The sequence below is a fragment of the Pseudophryne corroboree genome, chromosome 1, assembly GCF_028390025.1.
Source record: "Pseudophryne corroboree isolate aPseCor3 chromosome 1, aPseCor3.hap2, whole genome shotgun sequence".
NCBI lineage: Eukaryota > Metazoa > Chordata > Amphibia > Anura > Myobatrachidae > Pseudophryne > Pseudophryne corroboree.
This window is the reverse complement of record NC_086444.1, coordinates 982,309,971-982,330,110: the sequence shown is the minus strand read 5'-3', so window position 1 is coordinate 982,330,110 and position 20,140 is coordinate 982,309,971. Positions and strand designations below refer to the sequence as shown.

At 48.7% G+C, this 20,140-nt stretch overlaps 1 protein-coding gene across 4 annotated transcripts in view; it reads right to left on the bottom strand.

Moving 5' to 3' along the window:
• The window catches only part of GATB (glutamyl-tRNA amidotransferase subunit B), a 506,181-nt gene that overhangs the window by 66,037 nt on the left and 420,004 nt on the right, over positions 1–20,140 (bottom strand). The gene's annotated exons all lie outside the window — the stretch shown is intronic.

Here is a 20,140-nt window from a genome sequence, read left to right as displayed (position 1 = left end):
AGCTTTAGGACTACCTGGTGTGCACTGGCTCCTCCCACTATGACCCTCCTCCAGACCTCAGTTAGGATACTGTGCCCGGAAGAGCGGACACAATAAGGAAGGATTATGAATCCCGGGTAAGACTCATACCAGACACACCAATCACACCGTATAACTAGTGATACTATACCCAGTTAACAGTATGAAATATAACTGAGCCTCTCAACAGATGGCTCAACAATAACCCTTTAGTTAGGCAATAACTATAAACAAGTATTGCAGACAATCCGCACTTGGGATGGGCGCCCAGCATCCACTACGGACTACGAGAAATAGATTTACCGGTGAGTAAAATCTTATTTTCTCTGACGTCCTAAGTGGATGCTGGGACTCCGTAAGGACCATGGGGATTATACCAAAGCTCCCAAATGGGCGGGAGAGTGCGGATGACTCTGTAGCACCGAATGAGCAAACTCTAGGTCCTCCTCAGCCAGGGTATCAAACTTGTAGACTCTTGCAAAAATGTTTGAACCCGACCAAGTAACAGCTCGGCAAATTTGTAAAGCCGAGACCCCTCGGGCAGCCGCCCAAGAAGAGCCCACTTTCCTCGTGGAATGGGCTTTTACAGATTTAGGGTGCGGCAGTCCAGCCGCAGAATGTGCAAGTTGAATCGTGCTACAGATCCAGCGAGCAATAGTCTGCTTAGAAGCAGGAGCACCCAGCTTGTTGGGTGCATACAGGATAAATAGCGAGTCAGTTTTCCTGACTCCAGCCGTCCTGGAAACATATACTTTTCAGGGCCCTGACTACGTCCAGTAACTTGGAATCCTCCAAGTCCCAAGTAGCCGCAGGCACCACAATAGGTTGGTTCACATGAAAAACTGATACCACCTTAGGAAGGAATTGGGAACGAGTCCTCAATTCCGCCTTATCCATATAAAATACAGATAAGGGTTTTTGCATGACAAAGCCTCTAATTCTGATACACGCCTGGCCGACACCAAGGCCCACAGCATGACCACTTTCCACGTGAGGTATTGTAGCTCCACGGATTTAAGTGGCTCAACCCAATGCGACTTCAGGAAATCCAACACCACGTTGAGATCCCACGATGCCACTGGAGGCACAAACGGGGGCTGACTATGCAGCACTCCCTTAACAAAAGTCTGAACTTCAGGCAGTGAAGCCAGTTCTACTTTTGGAAGAAAATCGATAGAGCCGAAATCTGGACCTTAATGGAACCCAATTTTAGGCCCATAGTCACCTCTGACTGTAGGAAGTGCAGAAATCGACCTAGCTGAAATTCCTCCTTTGGGGCCTTCCTGGCCTCACAGCACGCAACATATTTCCGTCATATGCGGTGATAATGGTTTGCGTTCACTTCTCTCCTAGCTTTAATTAGCGTAGGGATAACTTCCTCCGGAATGCCCTTTTCCTTCAGGATCCGGCGTTCAACCGCCATGCCGTCAAACGCAGCCGCGGTACGTCTTGGAACAGACAGGCCCCCTGCTGCAGCAGGTCCTGTCTGAGCGGCAGAGGCCATGGGTCCTCTGAGATCATTTCTTGGAGTTCTGGGTACCAAGCTCTTCTTGGCCAATCCGGAACAATGAGTATAGTTCTTACTCCTCTCCTTCTTATTATTCTCATTACCCTGGGTAAGAGAGGCAGAGAAGGGAACACATACACCGACTGGTACACCCACGGTGTTACCAGAGCGTCCACAGCTATCGCCTGAGGGTCCCTTGACCTGGCGCAATATCTTTGTAGCTTTTTGTTGAGGCGGGACGCCATCATGTCCACCTGTGGCCTTTCCCAACGGTGTACAATCATTTGGAAGACTTCTGGATGAAGTCCCCACTCTCCCGGGTGGAGGTCGTGTCTGCTGAGAAAGTCTGCTTCTCAGTTGTCCACTCCGGGAATGAACACTGCTGACAGTGCTAACCATTATTTTCCGCCCATCGGAGAATCCTTGTGGCTTCTGCCATCGCCATCCTGCTTCTTGTGCCGCCCTGTCGGTTTACATGAGCGACCGCCGTGATGTTGTCTGACTGGATCAGCACCGGCCGGTGTTGAAGCAGGGGTCTAGCCTGACTTAGGGCCTTGTAAATGGCCCTTAGTTCCAGAATATTTATGTGTAGGGAAGTCTCCTGACTTTTCCATAGGCCTTGGAAGTTTCTTCCCTGTGTGACTGCCCCCCAGCCTCGAAGGCTGGCATCCGTGGTCACCAGGACCCAGTCCTGCATCCCGAATCTGCGGCCCCCTAGAAGATGAGCACTCTGCAGCCACCACAACAGCGACACCCTGGCCCTTGGAGACAGGGTTATCCGCCGATGCATCTGAAGATGCGACCCGGACCACTTGTCCAACAGATCCCACTGGAAGATCCTTGCATGGGACCTGGGGAATGGAATTTCATCGTAAGAAGCTACCATCTTTCCCAGGGCTCGCGTGCATTGATGCACCGACACCTGTATTTGTATTAGGAGGTCTCTGTCTAGAGACGACAACTCCTTGGACTTCTCCTCCGGGAGAAATCCTTTTTATCCTGTTCTGTGTCCAGAACCATACCCAGGAACAGTAGACGCGTCGTAGGAACCAGCTGCGACTTTGGAATATTCAGAATCCAGCCGTGCTGTTGTAGCACTTCCCGAGATAGTGCTACTCCGACGAACAACTGCTCCCTGGACCTCGCCTTTATAAGGAGATCGTCCAAGTACGGGATAATTATTTCGGCCATTACCTTGGTAAATACCCTCGTGCCGGGGACAGACCAAACGGCAACGTCTGGAATTGGTATTGACAATCCTGTACCACAATTTTGAGGTACTCCTGGTGAAGAGGGTATATAGGGACATGCAGGTAAGCATCCTTGATGTCCAGTGATACCATGAAATTCTCCAGGCTTGCAATAATCGCCCTGAGCGATTCCATTTTGAACTTGAACCTTCGTATATAAGTGTTCAAGGATTTCAATTTTAGAATGGGTCTCACCGAACCGACTGGTTTCGGTACCACAACATTTTGGAATAGTAACCCCGGCCTTGCTGAAGGAGGGGTACCTTGATTTCACCTGCTGGAAGTACAGCTTCTGAATTGCCGCCAGTACTACCTTTCTCCGAGGGCAGCAGGCAAGGCTGATGTGAGGTAACGGCGAGGGGGAGTCGCCTCGAACTCCAGCCTGTATCCCTGTGATACTACTTGCAGAACCTAGGGATCCACCTGTGGGCAAGCCCACTGGTCCCTGAAGTTCCCGAGACGCGCCCCCACCGCACCTGTCTCCACCTGTGGAGCCCCAGCGTCATGCGGTGGACTCAGAGGAAGCGGGGGAAGATTTTTGATCCTGGGAACTGGCTGTCTAGTGCAGCTTTTTCCTTCTTCCCTTGTCTCTGTGCAGAAAGGAAGCGCCTTTGACCCGCTTGCTTTTCTGAAGCCGAAAGGACTGTACCTGAAAATACGGTGCTTTCTTAGGCTGTGAGGAAACCTGAGGTAAAAAAATTTCTTCCCAGCTGTTGCTGTGGATACGAGGTCCCAGAGACCATCCCCAAACAATTCCTCACCCTTATAAGGCAGAATCTCCATGTGCCTTTTAAAGGCACCATCACCTGTTCACTGCCGGGTCTCTAATACCCTCCTGGCAGAATGGACATTGCATTAATTCTGGATGCCAGCCGGCAAATATCCCTCTGTGCATCCTTCATATATAAGACGACGTCTTTAATATGCTCTATGTTAGCAAAATATTATCCCTGTCTAGGGTATTAATATTATCTGACAGGGTACCAGACCACGCTGCAGCAGCACTATTTATGCTTAGGCAATTGCAGGTCTCAGTATAGAACCTGAGTGTGTATATACAGACTTCAGGATAGCCTCCTGCTTTTTATCAGCAGGCTCCTTCAAGGTGGCCGTATCCTAAGACGGCAGTGCCACCTTTTTTGACAAACGTATGAGCGTCTTATCCACCCTAGGGGATATCTCCCAACGTGACCTATCCTCTGGCGGGAAAGGGTACGCCATCAGTAACTTTTTAGAAATTACCAGTTTCTTATCGGGGGAACCCACGCTTCTTTACACACTTCATTCACTCATCTGATGGGGGAACAAAACACTGGCTGCTTTTTCTCCCCAAAAATAAAACCCCTTCCACCTATCCATCCACTCTGGTGTCGGCCCCACAGGGGGCGACATCCCATTTATCGGCCTCTGCTCCGCCTCCACGTAACCTTCCTCATCCAACATGTCGACACAGCCGTACCGACACACCGCACACACACAGGGAATGCTCTGACTGAGGACAGGACCCCACAAAAGTCCTTTGGGGAGACAGAGAGAGAGTATGCCAGCACACACCAGAGCGCTATATAATGCAGGGATTAACACTATAACTGAGTAATTTTTCCCCCAATAGCTGCTTGTATACACATATTGCGCCTAAATTTAGTGCCCCCCCCCCTCTCTTTTTAACCCTTTGAGCCTGAAAACTACAGGGGGGAGCCTGGGGAGCTGTCTTCCAGCTGCACTGTGAAGAAAAAATGGCGCCAGTGTGCTGAGGGAGATAGCCCCGCCCCTTTTTTCGGCGGACTTTTCACCCGCTTTTTTCATGGATTCTGGCAGGGGTAATTTATCACATATATAGCCCTGGGACTATATATTGTGATGATTTGCCAGCCAAGGTGTCTTATATTGCCCTCAGGGCGCCCCCCCCCAGCGCCCATCAGTGACCGGAGTGTGAGGTGTGCATGAGGAGCAATGGCGCACAGCTGCAGTGCTGTGCGCTACCTTGTTGAAGACAGAAGTCTTCTGCCGCCGATTTTCCGGAACACTTCTTGCTTCTGGCTCTGTAAGGGGGCCGGCGGGTCGGGTCCTGCGGTCGATCCCTCTGGAGCTAATGGTGTCCAGTAGCCTAAGAAGCCCAAACTACCACCAGTTAGGTAGGTTCGCTTCTTCTCCCCTTAGTCCCTCGCTGCAGTGAGTCTGTTGCCAGCAGATCTCACTGTAAAATAAAAAACCTAAAATATACTTTCTTTCTAGGAGCTCAGGAGAGCCCCTAGTGTGCATCCAGCTCAGCCGGGCACAAGATTCTAACTGAGGTCTGGAGGAGGGTCATAGTGGGAGGAGCCAGTGCACACCAGGTAGTCCTAAAGCTTTCTTTAGTTGTGCCCAGTCTACTGCGGAGCCGCTATTCCCCATGGTCCTTACGGAGTCCCAGCATCCACTTAGGACGTCAGAGAAATGGGACAGTTGAGCAGTATATATACAAATATATATATATATATATATATATGTATACACACACACAGTATATACATATACTCTATTAATGAAAAATTATTAATTCAGCCTGCTAGATAAATAGCTTTATTTCCTTATAAAATATTAGTAGTGATTTAGTCTAGAAATGCCTTTCACTTCTGTTTTCCCTTTACCTATATATTGAGGCACTCTGTACAACATTGCCGTATACTGTAGTTCATTTTCTACACTAGCCTCCTTTTTTTTTTTTTTACTAGAAATTCATGTAAATCCAGTTACAACTGATGTATAAAATGTATATGTAAGAAAGCTGTAACTTAGTAGCTTTGCTGCTGGTTACTGTGACATCACACCTAGCCTGCGACATCACTAGCCTGTGACATCACAATGCTTCTTCCTGGAACATTCTATCTACAGTTGCAGAAGTTTCCAGTTACCATGAAGGAAGACAGGTAGGAGGAGGTGAGTCCTACATAGCAGGGTATGATGGAGGGGGGTAAGGAAGACAGAGTGCAGTATAGTCAGCTGAAAGGCAAGACAAGATAGGTAGAACAGGGAATATCGGTACAAGCACACATTAGGAGAAGCGCAAGAAGGAATTACATATTTAAGAATACAAATGTAGCGTTTCAGAAATAAAGAGGGCAGTGGATGCAGATAAGACTCTATGGGCAGGATCTTGATTTGGGATGAAAAAGTAAATAAAATAGATAAATAAAATAGATAAATGGCAAATTGATAAATTTGAAAGTATGTTGTTTGGTTTAAGGAAAATTGGAAAAGTGGTTGACTCATGGACATTTTATTGTACTTAAACAAGTACTATGCTTAAGGATAGTCTTTTGTATTTTTTTTTGAAGATCATCATCTGGCAATGTTCTGGCAAAGAGATTTGCAGAGTGGTGACCGTCAAAGAGATCTGCAAAGTGTCAGTTGAAGACGACGGGAGGGGTCGCAGTGGCAGCAAGGACTGGAGGATAACATGCAGGAGGTAAGTTACCATACTTGTGTAATTGTGTGTGTGGTGGATGGTATTGACAGCACAGTACAAAACAGAGACTATGGTGGGGGAGAGCGGACAATACAAAACAGGAAGATGAAGGCAGCTCAGTATGGTGTGGGGGCAGCGGCGGTGCTAGGGTGTTCGCTGACCCTTGCAAACTATAATTTTGAGCCCTTCCATACCTTGTAAAGTGAGAGCAAGCTGCCTAAAAAGTGGTGTAGTCTCACAAAGAAGGGGTGTGTCCACACAATAGTACTCCCAATTCAAATTACGCCACACAAAAGAACAATCTTATTCACATTACACCGCACGTAGCGCCCCGATTCATAGTACGCCATAGTACAATCCCTTATTCAAAGTACGTCACACAGTAGCGCCCCCTAGTCAGATTATGCTACACAGTAGTGCCCATTATACACATAATGCCAACAGCTGTAATGACCCTTACAAATAATGCCCACAGTAGTAGTGCTGCTTAATACACTTTATGCCCACAGTAGTGCCTCTTATGTGAATGTAGACAGTAATAATGCCCCTTATAGACATGATGGGCTTAGTAGTAGTGCCACTTATACACATAATGCCCTCAGTAGTAGTGCCGCTTATACACATGTCCACAGTAATAGTGCCCCTTATAAACATAATCCCCACAGTAGTAGTGCCCAATATACACATTATGCACACAGTAGTAGTACCCCTATACACATAATGTCCACAGTAGTAATGGCCCTTGTACACATAACACACAGTAGTGCCCTTTATACATAATGCTTTATACACAATGCCCATAGTAGTGCCCCTTAAACATAATGACCACAGTAGTGCCCCTTGTACACATAATGCCCACAGTAGTAGTCCTCCTTACACATAATGCGCACAGTAGTAATGACCTTTATACACATATAAGCCACAGTAGTAGAGCCCCTTACACATAATGAGCACAGAAATAGTGCCCCTTATACAAATAATGTCATTTCTAATACAAAGGATAGTTACAGTAGCGCTATAATTATGACTGTAACCTGCACACTGTGGGTATTATATGATACTAACATGGTCCTAGCACTAGGGAAGATAAAACCTGGAGCAGATAACTTGGGTCTCTATGAGACACGATCTTGGTTTTGGATGAAGAAGTCAATAAAAGAGATCATTTGCAAATTAATAAAATTGAAAGTACTTAATAAAATGTAGTGGTACAACTATACACGTAGTATATCTGACCAAGGAATTATGGTTGTTTAGATCATCATCTGGCAAAGTACTGGCAAAGAGATTTGCAGAGTGTCGGGTGACCAGCAAAGACGTTTGCAAAGTGTCAGTTGAAGATGATGGGAGGGGTCGCAAAGGCAGAAAGGACTGGAGAATAAAATGCAGCAGGCAAGTTACCATACTTGTGTAATTGTGTGTGCGGTGGGGGGTATTGAGACCAAAGTACAAAACAGAGACTATGGTGGGGGAGATTGGACAATACAAATCATGCAGAAGGGGGCAGCTCAGTATGGGACATACGGATGGAGTGGGGGCAGGGGCGGTGCTAAGGTGTTTTTCGCCCCCTGCAAATTATAAATTTGAGACTTCCCATAAAATGACAGCCAGCTGGCTTAAAAAAAGCAGTGTGGTCTCACAAAGAAGGGACGTCACCACACAATGGGCCTAATTCTGAGTTGATCGCAGCATCAAATTTGTAAGCAGTTGGGCAAAACCATGTGCACTGCAGGAGGGGCAGATTTAACATGTGCAGAGAGAGTTAGATTTGGGTGGGGTGTCTTCAAACTGAAATCTAAATTGCAGTGTAAAAATAAAGCAGCCAGTATTTACCCTGCACAGAAACAAAATAACCCACCCAAATCTAACTCTATCTGCAAATGTTATATCTGCCCCCCTGCAGTGCACATGGTTTTGCCCAATTGCTAATAAACTTGCTGCTGTGATCAACTCAGAATTACCCTCAATAGTACTCCCAATACAAATTACGTCACACAAAATCACAATCTTATCTACATTAAACCGCACATAGTGCCCCTGATTTATAGTACGCGACATAGTGTCCCTTATTCACATTACGTCACACAGTAGCGCCCCCTAGTCATGTTATGCTACACAGTAGTGCCCATTATACACATAATGCCCACAGTAGTAATGCCCCTTACAAATAATGACCACAGTAGTAGTACTGCTCATACACATTATGTCCACAGTAGTGCCCGTTATATGTATAATGTCAATAGTAGTAATGCCTCTTATATACATGATGCGCATAGTAGTAGTGCCACTTACACACATAATGCCCCCAGTAGTAGTGGGGAGCCTATTTTTCTCTGTACGTTTCCCCTAATGTCAAAACTGGAAGAGCTGCTCCTCTGTATATAGTGAACTCGGTGACCTTTTTTTATCAATGAACTGGTGACAGATACATTAACTCACATAGAGGATCCCATTGCAAAATGACTGACAGGAAGTCGGTCTTTGAGGTGGTAACTGGGCTGGCTAACTGTACACAGGTGTGTCATTTCTGTTCAAACACCTTTCCGTGCATGTGTATAAATTACCCACTGCGATCTGTGTTGATGCTGGAGAGCCCTCTGTGTCTAGGAGACTTGCTCAGTCTACAACTGCTCAGACTCACCCAGGGTGGACTGCGATGCAATTGCGAACGGCAAAAGATTGCAGCAACAATCGCTTTAACAACCACAACTGTATCAGGCTCACAATTACACCATTATATTTAAATAATTTTAGCACATTTAACAACTAAGGGGTCAATTTAATTAGGTGCAAGTTTGTCTTACAACTGCCTATCTGGCCACAAGGAGTGCGAGTTTGGGTGCCGTTGCCGATGTTGAAACATCGCAGAAATGGCAACTTGTACCTAATTGGATTGACCCCTGAAAAAAAATTAGCAATTTATAGCTTTTATTATTTACTGGTCAAATGTTTATTCTGAAGGTACCCACTTATTAGTATAAGAAATAACTTATCCCCCTCAATGTGTGTACTATATAAAAACAACTGGCCCTTTGGATTAATTGTCCTTATTGTAGGCATTTTCCATGTCCTCAATAGTTAGCGTAACATATCCTGTATGTCCAGGGAGACCATATAGTCCCCAGGCTCCATGGCCAGAACAACAGAGCGCTGCGTTTCCATACGGAACTTGGAGATCCGCACATACTTGTTCAAGGACTTCAGATTGAGAATGGGCCGCGAGGACCCGTTCGGTTTCGGGACTAGAAACAGCGGTGAATAGAACCCCTCGCCCCTCTGAGTCAGAGGCACCTGTACCACCACTCCTGTGGACAGGAGGGAATGTACCACCGAGTGCAACGTGTTTGCTTTTGCCGGATCCAGAGGCACATCTGTTAGGCAAAATCGATGAGGGGGGGCGATTCTATAAGGGTATGGCGTAACCTCGAGCAACGACTTCCCTCACCCAGGTATCCGAAGTGGTCTTCAACCATTCCTGGATAAAACCTAGAAGTCGGCCCCCCACCCTGGGATCCCCCAGAGGGAGGTCCGCCCCGTCATACGGCCGTCTTATCAGTTTTTGAAGCTGGCTGACGGGCGGCCCAAGCACGCTTCGGTCTGGGCTTGGCAGGCCTGGAAGTACGGGCTTGCTTTGGGTACGCCTGACCTTTTGCTTTACCTGGAGTACGAATGGGCTGAGGGAAAGTACTTTTAGCCTTCTGCGCGGAAGGAGCCGTACTAGGTAGGCAGGCTGTTTTAGCAGTACCCAGGTCAGCCACAATCTTATTGAGGTCTTCTCCAAAGAGAATGTCTCCCTTGAAAGGAAGTACCTCCAGGGTTTTTCTGGAATCCAAATCCACCGACCAGGATCTCAACCAAAGGATACGTCTGGCCAAAACGGACGCAATAGCAGCTTTGGCCGCGAGCACCCCGGCATCGGAGGCCGCCTCCTTAAGGTACAGAGAAGCCGTGGCAATATACGAGAGACATTGTCGAGCATGCTCAGAAACATCAGAAGGCAGTTCCGCCTCAAGTTCCTGAGTCCACGCCTCAACAGCTTCAGCAGTCCAAGTCGTTGCAATAGTTGGACTTTGAACAGCCCCAGACAGGGTATAAATCGCTTTTAAACAGCCCTCCACCCGACGATCCGTTGGTTCCTTCAGAGAGGTGACGGTAGTTACGGGCAGGGCAGAGGAAACAACCATACGCGCCACATGAGAATCTACAGGCAGAGGGGTTTCCCAATTTTTTACACACCTCCGCAGAGAGAGGATAGCGAGCCAACAGTCTCTTATTCGGTGTAAACTTTGTCCACGTATTTTCCCAGGATTCCTGACGTATGTCAATCAGGTGTTTAGAGTAGGGTAGAACCTGCCTAACCACCTTCTTACGCTTAAACCTGTCAGGTTTCTTGGAGACAGTCTCAGGCTCAGAGTCATCAGCCACCTGAAGAATGAGCCGTATCGCCTCAATCAAATCCGAGACATCCACGGACGATTTCCCCTCCCCATCTGAAACATCAGCGTCAGTGTCCGAGGGGTCAGTATAAGCACCGTCCTCCTCGGAGGACGTGTCAGTTAAGGCCGCGGATCGGGAGGAGGTTATGGCCCTTTTAGAAGACTTAGTCTTATGCGGGCGAGAGTGACCCTTAGATTTGGACATGGATCGGTTCAAATGCTGTAACAGAGTGGAAAGCTGATCCGCCCATGGCGGGTTCACAGCGGGGACCATAATCTGTGATAGCTGCACAGGTGGTCCCACAGGGGGTGTCAATTTTGTTACAAGCGTGTTTAACAATGTGGAAAATGTAGCCCAAGGTGGATCTTGTGTTGCCCCGAGTGCTACTGACCCACTGGGGGGCAAGGAAGCACCTGAAACTGAACTCTCAGCTGCTAAATTTTCCTCCAAGCTGTCAGTGGCCTCACTACCACACAGTGTGGGAGAGGCCCCAACGTCGTTGCCACGTGTAGCAGACATAACAATGCGCACAGTAATGGGCAACCCGGTACCAGGGCCGTAACTACGTGTGTGCCAAGTGGGCTTGGCACACAGCGCAGTTGCCCTGAGGGCGCACGGCCAGCGGCATGTAATGAGTCAAATTGACTCATTACATGCCGCCTCTGCTGTGTGCGCCGTGCTGGAGGGAGAAGAGACCAGCGCCGGGCAGCGGACAAGGAGGAGGAGGAGGGAGGGGGAGCAGGGAGCCGCAGCAGCGCTATTTAATTGGTAGTAAGCGCCGCTGCAGCATCCCCCTCTCCTTCTGTATTGGCTGCCCGGCGCTGCTATGGATGCTGGGATGCGGTTCCTTCATCCCAGCATCCACAGCAGCGCCAGGCAGCCAATACGGAAGGAGAGGGGGATGCTGCAGCGGCGCTTACTACCAATGAAATAGCGCTGCTGCGGCTCCCTGCTCCCCCTCCCTCCTCCTCACCTCACTGCCTGCACCGAGAGGGAGATGCCAGCACGAGGAGCCTGTCAGCGGGGAGAAGGTAAGTATATCCCTCTCTCTCTCTCTCAGGGGGACACCGTCTGCTGCAATGTGTAAAAAGGGGGCCTGGCTGCCGCAATGTGTAAAAAGGGGTCCTGGCTGCCGCAATGTGTAAAAAGGGGTCCTGGCTGCCGCAGTGTGTAAAAAGGGGTCCTGGCTGCCGCAGTGTGTAAAAAGGGGGACTGGCTGCCGCAATGTGTAAAAAGGGGGACTGGCTGCCGCAATGTGTAAAGAGGGGGCCTGGCTGCCGCAATGTGTAAAAAGGGGGACTGGCTGCCGCAATGTGTAAAAAGGGGGCCTGGCTGCCGCAATGTGTAAAAAGGGGTACTGGCTGCCGCAATGTGTAAAAAGGGGGACTGTCTGCTGTAATATGTAAAAAGGGGGACGCTGTCTGCTGTAATGTATAAAAGGGGCTCTACCTGGTGTAGTGGCGCTACTGTGCAGCGTAATTTGAATGTAGACTACTGTGCACCGTAGTATGAATTGCTATTATTTTGTGGCCACGCCCCTTCCCCGTGAAGCCACGTCCCTAGAAATTTTTCACACGCCTACGGCGCGCACTGCCCCTATCTTACATGGGGGGCACCACTGTCGTTTCTTGCACACAGCGCTAAAATGCCTAGTTACGGCACTGCCCGGTACAAAAAGATAATTATTATTTTGTAGCAGCACTATAAGCAGTAAGAACTCTCAGAGAAAAAAACGAAGCTGGACAGACCGAGGGTTCAACAGGAATAGAACATATGGTGACTATAATTCACAAGTAAAAAATACTCCAGTAGCATATCTTGTGAAACAAACCTAAATTATCAGAGAAAACCTGAAACACTTGGCCCCCACAGGTATAGTAATATAGGAATAGCACGCTGAGTGAAATACCCTGCAATAAGGCAACCACGCAGCAGCTACATGCACACACACATATATACTGTAGTCACACACGTACCATGAAGCAATTATGTACCATAAACTGCACTGGAATAGCAATACAAAGAAATACTCAGTATGGCTATATGTGATAACAGTAGATATAACAAACGCAGTAAACACTGGATGTATATCACAGGGTGTTTGTACCACATAACCCTGACAGTTTGCACTCTATCTTAACTAACACAGTCGCAGTGACAGGCACTGCCGTCTCAGGATACGGCCGCCTTGAAGGAGCCTGCTGATAGAAAGCAGGAGGCTATCCTGAAGTCTGTATATACACACTCAGGTACTATACTGAGACCTGCTATTGCTTCAGCATGGTTGTGCAGTGCTGCAGCAGCGTGGTCTGATTCCCTGTCTTATAATATTGATTCCCTTGACAGGGACACTATATTGCTAACCATAGAGCATATTAAAGACGTAGTCTTATACATGAGAGATGCACAGAGGGATATTTGCCGGCTGGCATCTAGAATAAATGCAAATGTCCATTTCTGCCAGGAGAGTATTATGGACTCGGCAGTGGACAGGTGATGCGGATTCTAAAAGGCACATGGAGGTTTTGCCTTACAAGGGTGAGGAATTGTTTGGGGATGGTCTCTCGGACCTCGTTTCCACAGCGACAGCTGGGAAGTCGACATTTTTACCCCAGGTTCCCTCACAGCCAATGAAAGCACCGTATTATCAGGTACAGTCCTTTCGGCCCCAGAAAAGCAAGCGGGTTAAAGGCGCGTCCTTTCTGCCCAGAGGCAGGGGTAGAGGGAAAAAGCTGCACCATACAGCCAGTTCCCAGGAACAGAAATCCTCCCCTGCTTCCACTAAATCCACCGCATGACGCTGGGGCTCGTCTCCGGAACTTCAGCGACTGGTGGGTTCGCTCACAGGTGGATCCCTGGGTTCTACAAGTGGTATCTCAGGGATACAAGCTGGAATTCGAGACGTCTCCCCCTCGCCGTTACCTCAAATCAGCCTTGCCAGCTACTCCCCCGGACAGGGAGGTAGTGCTGGCGGCAATTCACAAGCTGTTCCTCCAGCAGGTGATAATAAAAGTTCCCCTCCTTCAACACGGACGGGGTTACTATTCCACAATGTTGTGGTACCAAAACCAGACGGTTCGGTGAGACCCATTCTAAAATTAAACTCCTTGAACACTTATATAAGAAGGTTCAAGTTCAAAATGGAATCGCTCAGGGCGGTTATTGAAAGCCTGGAAGAGGGGGATTACATGGTATCACTGGACATCAAGGATGCGTACCTGCATTTCCCCATTTACCCACCTCACCAGGTGTACCTCCGTTTTGTGGTACAAGACTGCCATTACCAATTCCAGACGTTGCCGTTTGGTCTGTCCACGGCACCGAGGGTATTTACCAAGGTAATGGCCGAAATGATGATACTCCTTCGAAAGAAGGGAGTTATATTTATCCCATACTTGGACGATCTCCTTATAAAGGCGAGGTCCAGGGAGCAGTTGTTGGCCGGAGTAGTACTATCTCAGGAAGTGCTTCAACAGCACGGCTGGATTCTGAATATTCCAAAGTCGCAGCTGGTTCCTACGACGCGTCTGCTGTTCCTGGGTATGATTCTGGACACAGAACAGAAGAAGGTGTTTCTCCAGGAGGAGAAGGCCAAGGAGTTGTCATCTCTGGTCAGAGACCTCCTAAAACCAGAACAGGTGTCGGTGCATCACTGCACGCGAGTCCTGGGTAAAATGGTAGCTTCTTACGAGGCAATTCCATTCGGCAGGTTCCATGCAAGGATCTTTCAGTGGGATCTGTTAGACAAGTGGTCCAGATCGCATCTTCAGATGCATCGGCTGATCACCCTGTCCCCGGGGCCAGGGTGTCTCTGCTGTGGTGGCTGCAGAGTGCTCATCTTCTAGAGGGCCGCAGATTCGGCATACAGGACTGGGTCCTGGTGACCACGGCTGCAAGCCTCCGAGGTTGGGGAGCAGTTACTCAGGGAAGAAACTTCCAAGGACAATGGTCGAGTCAGGAGGCTTCCCTACACATAAATATTCTGAAACTAAGGGCCATTTACAATGCCCTAAGTCAGGCAAGACCCCTGCTTCAAAACCAGTCGGTGCTGATTCAGTCAGACAACATCACGGCGGTCGCCCATGTAAACCGACAGGGCGGCACAAGAAGCAGGATGGCGATGGCAGAAGCCACAAGGATTCTCCGATGGGCGGAAAATCACGTGATAAGCACTGTCAGCAGTGTTCATTCCGGGAGTGGGCAACTGGGAAGCAGGCTTCCTCAGCAGGCACGACCTCCACCCGGGAGAGTGGGAACTTCATCCAGAAGTCTTCCAACTGATTGTAAACCGTTGGGCAATGATGGCGTCCCGCCTCAACAAAAAGCTAAAAAGATATTGCGCCAGGTCAAGGGACCCTCAGGCGATAGCTGTGGACGCTCTAGTGACACCGTGGGTGTACCAGTCGGTTTATGTGTTCCCTCCTCTTCCTCTCATACCAAAGGTGCTGAGGATAATAAGAAAGAGAGGAGTAAGAACTATACTCATCGTTCCGGATTGGCCAAGAAGGACTTGGTACCCGGAACTGCAGAAAATGATCTCAGAGGACCCTTGGCCTCTGCCTCTCAGACAGGACCTGCTACAGCAGGGGCCCTGTCTGTTCCAAGACTTACCGCGGCTGCGTTTGACGGCAGGGCGGTTGATCGCCGGATCCTGATGGAAAAGGGTATTCCGGTTGAAGTCATTCCTACGCTGATAAAGGCTAGGAAAGATGTGACAGCAAAGCATTATCACCGCATATGGTGAAAATATGTTGCTTGGTGAGGCTATGAAGGCCCCCACAGAAGAATTTCAGCTGGGTAGATTTCTGCACTTCCTACAGTCAGGAGTGACTATGGGCCTAAAATTGGGTTCCATTAAAGTCCAGAGTTCGGCCCTGTCTATTTTCTTTCAAAAAGAACTGGCTACACTGCCTGAAGTTCAGACGTTTGTTAAGGGAGTGCTGCATATTCAGCCCCCTTTTGTGCCCCCAGTGGCACCTTGGGATCTCAACGTTGTGTTGGATTTCCTAAAATCACATTGGTTTGAGCCACTTCAGACCGTGGAATTAAAATATCTCACGTGGAAAGTGGTCATGCTTTTGGCCTTGGCTTCGGCTAGGCGGGTGTCAGAATTGGCGGCTTTGTCCTGTAAAAGCCCCTATCTGATCTTCCATATGGACAGAGCAGAATTGAGGACGCGTCCCCAATTCCTCCCTAAGATGGTATCAGCGTTTCATTTGAACCACCCTATTGTGGTGCCTGCGGCTACTCGGGACTTGGAGGCCTCCAAGTTGCTGGACGTAGTCGGAGCCCTGAAAATCTATGTTTCCAAGAACGGCTAGAGTCAGAAAAACTGACTCGCTGTTTATCCTGCATGCACCCATCAAGCTGGGTGCTCCTGCTTCTAAACAGACTATTGCTCGCTGGATCTGCTCCACGATTCAACTTGCACATTCTGCGGCTGGACTGCTGCATCCTAAATCAGTAAAAGCCCATTCCACGAGGAAGGGGGCTCTTCTTGGGTGGTTGCCCGAGGGGTCTCGGCTTTACAACTTGGCCGAGCTGCTACCTGGTCGGGATCAAACACGTTTGCAAAATTCTACAAGTTTGATACCCTGGCTGAGGAGGACCTTGAGTTTGCTCATTCGGTGCTGCAGAGTCATCCGCACTCTCCCGCCCGTTTGGGAGCTTTGGTATAATCCCCATGGTCCTTACGGAGTTCCCAGCATCCACTAGGACGTCAGAGAAAATAAGAATTTACTCACCGGTAATTCTATTTCTCGTAGTCCGTAGTGGATGCTGGGCGCCCATCCCAAGTGCGGATTGTCTGCAATACTTGTATATAATTATTGCCTAACTAAAGGGTTATTGTTATGAGCCATCTGTTCGTGAGGCTCAGTTATTATTCATACTGTTAACTGGGTATAGTATCACGAGTTGTACGGTGTGATTGGTGTGGCTGGTATGAGTCTTACCCGGGATTCCAAATCCTTTCCTTATTGTGTCAGCTCTTCCGGGCACAGTTTCCCTAACTGAGGTCTGGAGGAGGGGCATAGAGGGAGGAGCCAGTGCACACCAGATAGTACCTAATCTTTCTTTTAGAGTGCCCAGTCTCCTGCGGAGCCCGTCTATTCCCCATGGTCCTTACGGAGTTCCCAGCATCCACTACGGACTACGAGAAATAGAATTACCGGTGAGTAAATTCTTATTTTATACATAGCTTTACTTGGTAGTGCAGTTACTTAGTATTGCTAGTCCAGTGCAGTTTTATTATTTGTGATACTTTCTGCATTGTACATGTGACTGTGTGTGTGCCAATAGCTGCTGTGTGATTTCCATTCTGTTTATCTCACATATACTGCTATCCCTATATTCTGTACCATGAGGGAGGCTAAGTGCTTCAAGGTTTTCATATAATATAGTGTTTCACAGGATATACCGTATATACTCGAGTATAAGCCGACTTTTTCAGCACTTTTTTTTGTGCTGAAAAAGCCACCTCGGCTTATACTCGAGTCAGTGCACAGTGACAGGGAGTGCAGTGTGTAGGAGGGACACGGAGCGCACAGCGCGCGCCTCTCCTGTGTCCCTCCTGCATCTCCGGCGGCAGCGGCGGGTCTATTAAAGGAAGTACCCGTTCGTGACCTCTGATCACGAACCGGCACTTCCTTTAATAGACCCGCCGCGGCCGCCGGAGATGCAGGAGTGACACAGGAGAGGCGCGCGCTGTGCGCTCCGTGTCCCGCCTTCAGAAGACAGCGCGGGATCGACGGAGGGATAAGTAACAGCACTGGGGGAGCATATTTGGCACTTGGGGAGGGGGCATATCTGGCACTATGAGGGGCATATCTGGCAGCAGCATGAGGGGCATATCTGGCAGCAGCATGAGGGGCATATCTGGCAGCAGCATGAGGGGCACATCTGGCAGCAGCATGAGGGGCATATCTGGCAGCAGCATGAGGGCATATCTGGCAGCAGCATGAGGGGCATATCTGGCAGCAGCATGAGGGCATATCTGGCAGCAGCATGAGGGGCATATCTGGCAGCAGCATGAGGGGCATATCTGGCAGCAGCATGAGGGGCATATCTGGCAGCAGCATGAGGGGCATATCTGGCAGCAGCATGAGGGGCATATCTGGCAGCAGCATGAGGGGCATATCTGGCAGCAGCATGAGGGCATATCTGGCAGCAGCATGAGGGCATATCTGGCAGCAGCATGAGGGGCATATCTGGCAGCAGCATGAGGGCATATCTGGCAGCAGCATGAGGGCATATCTGGCAGCAGCATGAGGGGCATATCTGGCAGCAGCATGAGGGCATATCTGGCAGCAGCATGAGGGCATATTTGGCAGCAGCATGAGGGGCATATCTGGCAGCAGCATGAGGGGCATATCTGGCAGCAGCATGAGGGGCATATCTGGCAGCAGCATGAGGGGCATATCTGGCAGCAGCATGAGGGGCATATCTGGCAGCAGCATGAGGGGCATATCTGGCAGCAGCATGAGGGCATATCTTGCACATCTGGCACTGTGGGGCATATTTGGCAGCATGAGGGCATATCTGGCACATCAGGCACTGTGGGGCATATCTGGCAGTATGAGGGCATATCTGGCACTGTGGGGGCATATCTGGCACTGTGGGGGGATATCTGGCACTGTGGGGGGATATCTGGCAGTATGAGGGCATATCTGGCACTGTGGGGGCATATCTGGCACTGTGGGGGGCATATCTGGCAGTATGAGGGCATATCTGGCACTGTGGGGGCATATCTGGCAGTATGAAGGCATATCTGGCACTGTGGGGGCATATCTGGCACTGAGGGCTGTGTACGGCTAGAGCTGCATTTCCCACCCTAGACTTATACTCGAGTCAATAAGTTTTCCCAGGTTTTTGTGGTAAAATTAGGTGCCTCGGCTTATATTCGGGTCGACTTATACTCGAGTATATACGGTACTCCTTTGGTATTTTTCTCTGTGTTTTACAGTCACCATATACCTCTTAAATTCTCCGTGTGGGCTCTGCTTGCAGTCACACTATACAGGGGGATTTTTGTAAGGTACTTTGTCTGCTCATATTGTACTATTTCACCCTATGGTTACGCTTTCATATCATGTCAGCTACACAGGGTGATAATTCTATGGCTAATCCTGCAGTGCTAATGCCATAGATGTCTCTGAGGAAAATATTGCAGCTGAGGGTTCAGGTACAGGGGTTTTTATACCCCTTAGTCAGTCCATAGCAACGGGGGCAAATCATGACCCGCCGTGGGCTACATTTTCTAATTTACTGACTATGCTTGTAACTAGACTTGCGCCCCCTATGGGACCTCCTGTGCCAGTACAGCCACATATTGGGGGTAATTCTTAGTTGATCGCAGCAGGAACTTTGTTAGCAGTTGGGTAAAACCATGTGTACTGCAGGGGAGGCAGATATAACATGTGCAGAGAGAGTTAGATTTGGGTGGGTTATTTTGTTTCTGTGCAGGGTAAATACTGGCTGCTTTATTTTTACACTGCAATTTAGATTGCAGATTGAACACACCACACCCAAATCTAACTCTCTCTGCACATGTTATATCTCTGCATCCCCTGCAGTGCACATGGTTTTGCCCAACTGCTAACAAAGTTCCTGCTGCGATAAACTCAGAATTACCCCTATTGTCCCTGCTGTTAATCCGCCATGGGCAGATACTCTGTCCTCTCAGTTACAGCAATTAAATCAGTCTTTGGCCAAGCAAAATCCTAACCCTCGCCCGCCTAAGACCAAGGGGTCATCAAAACGGGCTATAACTTCCTCACAATCCACTCATGTTTCAGATACTTCATCTGATGAAGATGGCGCATATACTGACCCCCTCAGACACTGAAGCAGATGCTTCTGATGGGGAGTCTACTACAGAGATGGATGTTCCTGACCTTTTGGAGGCTATCGGGCTTATTCTTCAAATTGATGATGATGAAGAACTCCCAGCTACCTCTAAGAAACCAGATAAGTTTAAGCGTCAGAAGGTTACTAAATTAGTTTTACCTTATTCTGACCACTTAGTTGACATACGTCAGGAATCCTGGGAATATCCAGGAAAGAAATTCTCCCTGTCTAAGAAGATGCTAGCTCGTTGTCCTCTCGCTGCAGAGTTAAGTAAAAATTGGGAAACACCGCCGCCGGTGGACTCACAAGTCGCACGTCTGATGGTGTCATCTGCTCTGCCTGTCACTACCGTCACCTCTCTGAAGGAACCGATGGATAAGCGTGTGGAGGGTTGCTTGAAGTCTATTTACACTCTTGCTGGAGCTGTACACAGGCCTACTATTGCGGCCACTTGGGCTGCTAAAGCTATAGAGGCCTGAGTTCAGGAAGTTGAAGCGGAACTACCGTCTAATTTTCCTGATAATGCTAAACAGTGTCTTTCATACATTATTACAGCCTCTCATTATATTCAGGAGGCGGCATCTGATGCAGGTATCCTGGCGGCCAAAGCATCTACTACATCTATTCTGCTTC